At 37.1% G+C, this 2583-nt stretch overlaps 1 protein-coding gene across 1 annotated transcript in view; it reads right to left on the reverse strand.

Moving 5' to 3' along the window:
• RBM41 (RNA binding motif protein 41) overlaps positions 1–2583 on the reverse strand; it is a 45358-nt gene that overhangs the window by 8170 nt on the left and 34605 nt on the right. The window lies entirely within an intron of this gene.

Below are 2583 nucleotides of genomic sequence, written 5' to 3' on the forward strand. Positions count from 1 at the left end.
AAGAAATTGAAGTTGTCAACAATTTCATTCTCTTCAGATGAACAATCAACATAAATGGAAGCAGCAGTCAAGAAATCAAACAACATATTGTGTTAGGCAACTCTGTTGCAAAAGACTTCTTTACAGTTTTAAAAAGCAAAGATGTCACGTTGATGACTAAGGTGTGTCTGACCCAAGCCATGGTCTTTTCAATTGCCTCATATGCATGTAAAATTTGGATAATGAAATAGGACGACAGAGAAGAACTGATGCACTCAAACTGTGGTGTTGGTGAAGAATACTGAGTATACCATTGTCTAAAGAACTAAAAAATAACTATAATCATGAAGATAGTACACTACTAGGCAATGTTTCATTCTGTTATACATAAGGTCACCAGCAACTAACAACAAGGTTCATTCAATTACCTTGAGTGTCCTTGTTTTTGTCTCCCCCATTGTTTCTGCATTTCCATAAAAACTCCTTAAATAGAGTTTGAGTTTTACAGCTCTTTCAACTATAATCCACTGTTACTATACTAGAACCCTACTGATAAGGTCATAAGGTCTGGGCAGGGTAAGCATTCTATGATCTTATGATTAAATCTCAGTGGTTTATTATTATTATTATTATTGGGCCTGCATACCTGGGCTGTGACCTTCAGAGGCACTTCTTAGTCTTTTTATTCTTTCTCTTATCTGAGACATCAAGACTAGAGGAGGGGCTAGAGTTGGCCAATTATATCTCCCCCAGGTCAGATAAGGTTGGTGGGTACTGCCTAAGGCATGTGACTGCTAACTTCAGAAGGCTGGCAGTTCAAATCCACCAGCCACTCCTTGGAAGGAAGGTTGGGCAATCTACTTCTGTAGTGATACTGCGTTGGAAACCCAAGGAGGGGTCACTGAGTTGGATCTGACTCAGTGGCAGTGAGTTTGGTTTTGTTTTTGTTTTGGAGGGTAAATCTGTGTTATGGAGAGTGCTCTGGGCATATTTCAAACTATTCAACAGGAAAATGGATAAATTAATTATGGTATTTTTCTGCAATGGAATACTACATAGCTCATTATGGTACTGGAAATAAATTTCAAAAACAAATATTGAGTCACAAGAACAAGCTGTAGAAGAATATATATAGTATAATGTAGTTTTAAAATGTGTAAAACTATACTTTGTTTAAGGGCTTAACCACTAGCCAAGAGGTTGGTGGTTCAAATCCACCCAGAGGTATATTGGAAGACAGACCTGGCGATCTGCTTCTGAAAGGTCACAGCCTTGAAAACCCTATGAAACACATGAGGTCACCAGGAGTCAGAATCAACTTGACGGCAATAAGAGCAACAACAAATATGTAGTAAAAATACAGAAACATACATGGGAATGAAAAATGCCAAATTCAAGATAATGGTTTGCTCTGGAAAAAAGGGGGAGGGAATATAATTGGTAAGGGATACCTGGAAGTCTTCAGGTATATCTATAATGCTTTATCTTTTTTTAATTAAGCAAATAGGGAAAATGCTAAGACTTGATAAAGATGGCTAGCTGAGTACAAAGCTATTTGTTGTATTATTATCTGTATATTTTGTATATTTCATAACAAAAAAATCAACATACTATTGAACCAATAGCAAGAATATATTAGAAATTCAAACACTGAAAGGAAACTGCATTAATAGCCCTAATCTACAATACCCTTTTTTAAAAAATAAATTATGGGACAATTAGAAACTAACATTATTTTTTTGGGGCTTTTTTTTTTAATTAGACACAACAAAGCATATTTTCCGGGAGTTTGTGTTGCCTCTTTGGGTGTCATGATAATGAAGAGTTTTCTACTCTACGTGTTACATACGATGAATGTGAACTAATGACCTGATCAATAAAACAAGAATTAGTTACAACTTTACTTAGTTATATGCCAGTTTCTCAAGATTTAGAGGACGTGTGTTTGTCACTGCTGCTTAGCCACCAGTAACATAAATGATTTTTCATATGAAAGCCATGTGAAGCATTCTAAAGAGAAAACTCTACTCATAACCACACAGTCATTTATTTATTGACTAATGCCAGAGGCACAATGGCTGCTGGATATGGTAGTCTTATGAATATTACTTATTAGAGGTTACTATTCCTTCAATTAAGGGCTTCCAGTGAGTATGAAAGGAGTTCTGGTGGTGTAGTGGTTGAGGCATTTGGCTGCTAACCAAAAGGTCAGTGGTTTAAACACACCAATTGCTCTGCAGAAGAAAGATGAGGCAGTCTGCTTCTGTAAAGATTTACAGCCTTGGAAACCCTATTGTGGTGACTATGAGTCTGAAACGACTTCATGACAGTGAGCTTGAGCTTGGAGTGAGTATGAATGTGAGATTCATAACAATTTTTTTAAAAATTCCAAGGATATCCTTGGAAGGGGATCTATGTAGGAGATCCTTGATAGAGAGGGAAAACAAAGTGGAACAAAACTCAAAATCATTTTGAGAAAAAAAATGGTGGGGACCAGGTTTGCTAGTCCGATAATGCCTGGTGGAACCACTGAGACTATGGCCCCTAGCTGCCCTTCAGGTCTGGAACTGAACCCACACCTGTGGTTTCCAGCCAAACAAAAGA

This window comes from Orycteropus afer, unplaced genomic scaffold (assembly GCF_000298275.1).
Source record: "Orycteropus afer afer isolate SDZICR_OR568_19922 unplaced genomic scaffold, OryAfe1.0 scaffold00336, whole genome shotgun sequence".
Taxonomy (NCBI): Eukaryota; Metazoa; Chordata; class Mammalia; order Tubulidentata; family Orycteropodidae; genus Orycteropus; species Orycteropus afer.